The sequence below is a fragment of the Podarcis bocagei genome, assembly GCF_964188305.1.
Source record: "Podarcis bocagei genome assembly, chromosome: 7".
In the NCBI taxonomy this organism is placed as follows: Eukaryota; Metazoa; Chordata; class Lepidosauria; order Squamata; family Lacertidae; genus Podarcis; species Podarcis bocagei.
The window spans coordinates 33,715,605-33,723,332 of record NC_138132.1 but is presented as its reverse complement, the minus strand read 5'-3'; positions in this window follow the sequence as shown (position 1 = coordinate 33,723,332).

Genomic DNA, 7,728 nt, shown 5'->3' with positions numbered 1-7,728 from the left:
GTCTCTGCAGAGTTATAAAAAAAAGAGCTTGGGAGGAGTTGGGCTCATGGGAGGATGAGCTGAATGTTGTATTTCAAAGCAAAATTAAAGGCGATTCTTTATTTGCAACACTTTAATTATTGCGAGTTGCCTTGAGGGTTTGCTACATGTAGAACGGTGAGTAATGAATCAACATCTCATCTATACCAGTTCCCCACATTTAGTCTGTCACACACTTTGACAAAATATTATTAATAGTTTATTCCAGTTTTTATTATAGAACGCATTGATTACAAGCTACCCATTTTCTTCCCCCTTATCTTCCGACAACCTACCAGGCTCTAAGGATGGGGGGAGGGGAGGATTTAGTTTGGTTCACATTTTAAAGCTAACCTGCAGTTGTTGAAATTTGCACTTTTCTGAATTTTGCAATGCAACTCTCCAGCCAAAAAAATTAACAAAAAATGTATATATAAATGGAAAATGTGTCCTAAAACGTCTATATCCATGAAAATTGCATGCAAAAATGCATTACTATATGCGACAAAAGGAAATCTTCACACAGGACACAGTTTCACTGTGGGATTTGGTAACGCAAGAGGTAGTGATGGCTTGGACACTTTTAAAAGGGAATGAGACAGGTCCATGAAGGACACGACTATCAGTGGTTACTGGTCATCATGATGGCTATGGTCTACCTCCTTTTATCGGAGGTAGTTCCCGAGGAACAACAGTGGGAGAGGGCTCTTTCCCTCAGGTCCTGCTTGTGGACTTCCCAGAGGCATCTGATTGGGCAGCTAGGAAGGACGGTGTCAGACTAGGTAGGCCTCTCAACATGTCTGCAATGGAGAGCAAAGCCTTTCCCCCAGTTTATATAGATGATCATACCTTATGTGTGTTTGGCTCACAGGATTTCAGCCATACGTGGTTGAAGGCTGGCTGGTTGAAATTCTATAAAATCCAAGCAAGGTGGAGGGCTTAAAAGCCCTTTTTGCCCTGGGTTTCCCCAGTGTAGAAATGTATTTTCAGCTCTCTACCTTGCATATGTGGGGCAGGGAGACCCTCTCAGCACACTGGGTGGGATGCTCTCAGTTCCCAGATTTGAGTATACACGTATTTGCATATCCCTGGAATGTACCCCCCACATAAGATGCAATCCTACTGTATATATTTTCAGATAGGAGAGGGTGCTGTGGGATATTTGATGTTCCCAGGCAGTTTTGATGGACTGTGCTTGTCCCAATGGAAACTTTCCTGCATTTTTAATAGCTCAGGAAAAATATATAGACCCCCCCCAATCCTTGGAACTTGAAGAGGTTTTTTAAAACAGCTATCCCCATTGGGAATGAGATTTCTGCAAAAGAACGTTCAGCTGTTAATGACAGCCTGATTTGTGCTCTCTCTGATTTCTTAAACATGGGGGATGTTGAAAAGGGGGAAAGGAAGAGGGAAGTTCAAAGAGATATCAAGAGGGATAGAAGAAGGGGAAGAGGGAACCCAGCACCAGTGGATTCTGGAGAAATATTTCTCTCAGGGGCGGCCCATCCAATTTCACTGCTTGAGGCGAAACGGGATGGTGCTGCCCTCTCGCCAAAGCATCGCTTAATGGAGTCGCATGGCTGCGGTGGTTTCCAATGAGAACTGCAAGATCTCACAAGAGGTTCCATCAGGTCTCACAAGACTTCTACGAGATCTCACTGGAAGCTGCTGCTGCAGTCACACCATCCTGGTGGTGGCACCTTTCAGTTTCTTCAGTTCGCCTGATTTCCCCCTTTCTCAGACTTCCAAGGTGTGCTGTGGAAGGCTGGGCAGAGGGGCCTGTGTTGCAGTCATGAGCAGAGAGCAGATAAAATTCTCTGGAACAGAGATGGTTGGAACTGTGTGGTCCACAAAAATATGGAGAGACACAGCTTGGCCCCCTTCCCATTCTGCATAGGTATGCAATATTCTATGTCTTGCTGTGCCTGAGCACATATGCTACATGCATGGAACTCTTACTGGTAAGTGAGACCAACTATAGGATGGCAACTGCTCTTTCAAAAGGGAGCCAGTTTCCAGGGCATAATCCGTTTCCTTTCCCAGGACCATTGGCTGGAGAATGGACATATCATGTCTGAAAAATGCCTTGGTCTCTCCTTCTTCTGGAGCAAAGGCAGAAGGTTCCTAGACAACTGTAGGACCAATTTCCCAGCCACCAATAGCAAACACTTTGACCTATCACTGTGCCTGTTCTGTTCTTGTGGCTGTGTTCTAGCATCAACTCATGCCTTGCACCTGGCTATGCCTGACTATAGATCTATACCTTGCATATTAAACATTTTCTAGCAATAAATTACGTATTTTCTAGTAAAAGGTTTTTGAATGCCTACAGGCTGATGAGACTACCTTTGATGACCGACATAGTGAGGGTATCTTTCAACAAGTGCAGAGTGCTCTCCTTTACCCTCTGAGTGGAGGTCAAAGCTGTTGGGGCAGAGAAATAACAACAACAACAACAATTTCTACCCCACTCATCTGGCTGGGTTTTCCCAGCTACTCTGGGAGGCCTTCAACAAAAAATTAAAAATACATTAAAACATCAGTCATTAAAAACTTCCCTAAATAGGGCTGCCTTCAGATGTCTTCTAAATGCCATATAGTAGTTTATTCTTTGACATCTGATGAGAGGGAGTTCCACAGCATGGGTGCCACTACTGAGAAGACCCTCTGCCTGGTTCCCTGTAACTTCACTTCTCACAGTGAGGGAACTGCCAGAAGGCCCTTGGCACTGGACCTCAGTGTCCAGGTTGAACGATGGGGGGTGGAGACGCTCTTTCAGGTATACTGGGCCAAGGCTGTTTAGGGCTTTAAAGGTCAGCACCAACACTTTGAATTGTGCTTGAAAAGGTACTGGGAGCCAATGTAAGTCTTTCAGAACCAGTGTTATATGGTCTTGGCAGCTGCTCCCAGTCACCAGTCTAGCTGCCACATTCTGGATTAGTTGTAGTTTCCAGGTCACCTTCAAAGGTAGTCCCATTTAAAGTGCATTGCAGTAATCCCAGCAGGAGATAACTAGAGCAGGCATAGGCAAACTTGGCCCTCCAGATATTTTGGGACTACAACTCCCATGATCCCTAGCTAACAGGACCAGTGGTCAGGGATGATGGGAATTGTAGTCCCCAAACATCTGGAGGGCCGAGCTTGCCTATGCCTGAACTAGAGCATGCACCACTCTGGTGAGACAGACCGTGGGCAGGTAGGGTCTCAGCCTGCGTACCAGATGGAGCTGGTAGACACACTTCTTTGCCAGCCTTAGCCTAAACTTTCTCCTGCATCACCCTCCATCAGTCTCCCACTGTTGCCCAGCAGATCTCTCTCTGCCTCCCTTTTCTTTTTCTGGGATGGAGTGGGGAGATTTTCCTGCAGAATAATCACCCTGCCTCTCTTTAAACCCAGAGCAGAAGTAAAACCCAATGAGGGGAGGAAAAACAATCCATTTTACAAGTCCCTGGGCTGAATGAACAAACCTGAAGCTGATCCGTAGCCCCCAGAAGGACTTTCAAAGTGCAGGACTTGCTGGTCGTTGTGAGCAGGCCCTTGGTGGTGAAGTTGGGAAATGCGCCTGCTGCCCACCCTGCAGGCTTCTCCTGTCGCTGCCAGCCCTGTCCCCGGAACCCCCTCCTGTCTTAAAAGTTGTGGTTCATATTTCAGCTGCTGACAGAGCCTTAACTACAACAAGCCCTGGCAGGCAGTGGAATAATGGGAAGTCGGAAGCAGAGGCGAGACCACTGAAGGAATAAATTAACTCCTGGTACTTTGCGTCAGGCCACGATCCCTTCTTGACAAGGCAGGCCAAACGAGAGCAGGGGGAATTGTGTCAACGCCCAGCACTAAGTGAGTAATGGCAAGCACTTCATAACGGGCTTCCCAGGAAGGCCTGGGAGACGTGGAGACATATATATGGATCAATTCAGTCCTGCGCTGGACCCTCACAAAAACCACCCTTCCCATGGAACTTTGAGGGAAGCCTTGGCAATTTAACCACTTTGGGACTGGCCTCGATTTGCAGGGTTCGTGTGCCAGTTTCTGGAGGAAGGGGCTACATAGCCATATTGCTGTATTATTTTATTGTTTATATTAGGCTCTTTTTTGTATTTGCAAACAATAGCTGCCAGGTATAACAGGCACCTTGCTGATATATTTTTTAGTGTTTCTCCTGGATTATTTGGCAGCCACTGTACACTTACCCTGGGCTGAAATCCCTCACCATTTCCCGAAAACATTATCCCTCTGTGGAAATGAGGCTCCATTTTCTGTGGCTTTCTTTTGGGGGAGAGGATTTCTCTGAAATTTTGCAGAAAGGGCTTCTTCTTTCACTTGATACAAAGAGGTGTGGCTGGGCATGGGAGCCTTGGGCCACATCCCTCCAGCCACACTTCCCAGAATATAACACAACATGCCATCACTCTCAAGGCATTTTAGGAAAAGAGACTGTTGGGAAGCTGCATCCAGAAAAAGTCTTGTAACAACTTGTAAGGTTAAGTAAGGTAAGCAGTAACCCTCTCCCATGGATGGGGGAGATATTCCTTTCCCCTATGATTTAGGGGCTGGGGAAACCCAGCCAGATGGGTGGGGTATAAATAAATGGTTGTTGTTGTTATTATTGGTTTTGCTTCACCCCAAGCCACCAATGATAACAATATTTGGTCCACCAGCAGTCCAAACAAATCATGGTCACCCCCCTCCCCATTATAGATTTATGATCTTTACTAGTTTGCTTTCCCCATAGCAAAGTTCCCTCTCTCCTGGCAACTTCACTCTGTAACATCCAGTTTCTTTTCCAGTGGATGCTTGTGGGACTGGCCAATGTATCTCAAGACAAAAACAAACCATACAGCCAGCAGGCTCCTGTGAGCCCAGACTGTTTATCCATTCCACTCATCTGCTGATAATTTTGCCCCTCTGTGTTATGCCATGCCATGATCCCCAATGGAGCAGAATTATTAGGCTTTGGAGGAGGCTGCCTGTTGTGCCTCTGCATGAATCCATTGTTGTGGATGAGCTGCCTTCTAATTCAGGGGCAAGGAATCCTTTTCCAGCCCAAGGTTGGTGGGGTCAGAGGCAAAAGTGGATTCTTACCTTTGCACGGTAGGCAGTGTGCTAGCTATGCAAAAACCCGTGGTTTCTACAAACACACCCACCCACCCACCCACACCCGCTCTAACTAGGCAAACAAGATTTATTATCACAGTTCAATAATACATTCCAGACAGGAAAATCACACACTTGAGGGGGCAGAGTAGGACTGGTGAGGGGTGTGGTATGGGAGAGTCCAAAGAACTGAATAGAGAGGCTTGGAGGACAATTTTTGGTCCTCTGTGCCCAAGACTCTTGACCTGTTTTCTAATCAGATAAATGACATGTGCAGGAGCTCTTCCCTGAGGCTGGGCATTTTTTCCCCAACTCCCCAATGACATCAGATCTTTTAATTTTATTCTACATGCATACATAGCATGTGGGGAAGTAGTGGCCATGCTGATGTTCCTTTTGATACTTGATAGTTGCTGCTCCTCTCCTTCCTCAATGACCTTGTGAATGATACTCTGTCCGAGGACCTGGAATAAGATGAGCTTTGTGGTGTGTTTTTGTGTGTGATTTTGCCCAGGACCGTCTCCAAAGGGAACAAAATATTTTCCATGAAGAATTTTCAGCTCAGCCTTATGAGCAATTGGAAGTTTGAGAAATGCCTCTTTCGCTGCCTCGGGCCAGAGAGCAATGGAGAAGCAGCATTCGCTGCCGCTTTCTTCTTCCCAGGGCTTAATTCTACACCCCCCCTCCCCGCCCAACGCACTGGATGATTTATTTCCTTTGTATGTAACTGGTGGTGGGGGGTGCATAATTTTTGTCAGCTTGTATCAGACTTTGATAAAGTGGATTACTCGTGTGCCTCATCAAATTCTCCTTTAAGTTTAATGACTTGTCTGTTGCAGAAATCTTTTCCAGGCAGAGATCTTCTGCTTTACACAGAAGATAAAGTCTAATTGTTGATTTCAGATGATGGAAATCTTTGGCTGAGATTACTCATGTTTTAAGCTCCATTTCCACCCAGATCCATCTGGAAACAAGGCAAGGCGGTAAGACCCCAGAGGCTAATAAGGAGCTTTAAACTAGCAGCCCAGGTAAACTCTGTTGGCTTATCTCTTTCTTCTGCCACTGGGGCAGGGGACTCAAAGAGAACCTGGTTTTCACCATATGCTTTTTCTTCTTCTTGCGCTACTCACCAGTGGGCAAAGCCAATGCCAGGGCAGATGGGGAGGGGGCAGAAAGTGTTGAGATGTAGGACTGAGTGACTAAGCTTAGCCTGGTGACCTCAGATGTGGTGGAGGATACTTAAAGTGAGTTGAAGTAAGATTCAGCAGCCAGCCCAGTTGACTTCTGCAACCATGGAATTTGGGGGGGGGGGGTGAGCGCCATCTTGATTTTCACTTCAGGCAGCAAAAGAGTCTTGGGCTGGCCCTGACCAGAGCAGATAGTGTCAGGAACGTGGTTCACAAGAACGCAGGGGGAGAGTGAGACTCAGAAACTGAGCTAAGTGAAAGAGGGACTGACTCTCCAGATGAGAGCTGGCTGACGGAGTCGAGATAGGGCAGTTTGACCCCCCATCTTGACTCTGTCAGCTCTCAAGAAGAGGAAGAGATGGAAAGCAGATAGAGCATTGCTAGGCAATCAGCAGATAAGTAGAGGTCTGAGACTGCGTCAAGTGAAAGTGGGGAGGGCGAAGGCCAGCCTCTCAGTCCCTGTTCTAAGAGACTGGATAAGATCAGAGGGCAACGGAAGGGCAAGAGGGGAAAGGCGGGAGTTTGGCATCCTTCCTGCTGTGGGAGGGGTGAAGATTCAGACTGATCAACTATCATCAATGAGAGAAGCCATGCTCTGGATGTGTTTTGTTGTAAATACATGTACATAAGACTGCCAGACAGTCATTACTTCTTATCAGGACTTGCTTGCTTGCCAGAGATCATTACAGCTAGCATGGAGGCACTGTGGCCTGTTATCTGATTCAGCTGTTTGTCAGGTGACCCAAAGGCCCAATGGAGTTATGGATCAGCTCAAAACATTTTGCTCCCTGAGGTGGAACAACATATGGTTTCCTCCTGCCCTACCACTCAAGGTGTACTGTACCCAAAACTGCACCACAAGCACCTCTATTTTGGAACTCCCTCCCCCTTGAAATCTGCTTATCAGAGACTGAAACCTGGCTCCTCATTCTGGCTTTTCGACAGTCATGCCATTGCCATTTGGATTAGTTTTAACTGCTGCTCCTATTGTATTTTTATTTTATTGTTGTATGATTGATGTGATTTTTTATGGAACTTTAGGGTTATGGCCAGCCCAGAGATCTTCAGATGTAGGGAGGTCTATAAATGGTTGAAATAAATAAATAAAGTCAGACAAATCCTTTTGGCAGTCGCGGCAAAATACTTCCTGGCAGTAAAAGCACCATAAGAATACATTACATAATTAAGAAACTTGCTGCTCTCCCATGGCACTCAAAATTAGTTGCTTGAGGCAGCTGCCTAATGGTAGGGCTGGTCATGGTGGAATTTGAGCTGGCTCTTCCATTAGAGGAACTTCTTCGCAGAGTGATTATGTATGTTATTACATGGATGCTGCCTCAATCTCTTCTGCTCAGCCTCTTTTTTTTACTGCTTATCTAGCCTTCTTGATCATAGTCCACTGCCTGCCTTCTGGAATATGCATTGACTGTAC